The sequence below is a fragment of the Carlito syrichta genome, unplaced genomic scaffold (genome assembly GCF_000164805.1).
Source record: "Carlito syrichta isolate Samal-C Ts95f unplaced genomic scaffold, Tarsius_syrichta-2.0.1 Scaffold287979, whole genome shotgun sequence".
NCBI lineage: Eukaryota > Metazoa > Chordata > Mammalia > Primates > Tarsiidae > Carlito > Carlito syrichta.
Genome location: NW_007232075.1, coordinates 17,027 through 17,340, shown reverse-complemented (window position 1 = coordinate 17,340; position 314 = coordinate 17,027). Strand labels below are relative to the sequence as shown.

General features: G+C 64.3%; 1 protein-coding gene across 1 annotated transcript in view; it reads left to right on the top strand.

The window, feature by feature from the left end:
• The window catches only part of LOC103255273 (sodium/calcium exchanger 2-like), a gene marked incomplete at both ends in the record, with an annotated part of 17,081 nt that overhangs the window by 1,736 nt on the left and 15,031 nt on the right, over positions 1–314 (top strand). The gene's annotated exons all lie outside the window — the stretch shown is intronic.

The window sequence follows — 314 nt, the reverse complement described above, 5'->3', positions numbered from 1 at the left end:
GAGGGGAGTGGAGCTTGTGGGCGAGGCTTTGGGAAAAGGTGGGCTGTGAACACGGGCCCTTGAGGGCAGGGCCCGGAAGACCCAGGGGAAGCCGGGCTGAGATTGGAGTTCGGAGGAGGTGCCTGGACACAGACACACAAGGAGACCCGCAGACGGGCAGATCCACGCAAACCTTTTATGGACACGCGTAGACACACCGCCACGCAGACACGCGCACGAAGACACACACTCGTGTCACCCCCAGAACCCCTGACCAAGACGCCAGGTGCACCCCTGTGTGCCCACACCCCCTTGCTCGGCCCCCGTGTGCCCTG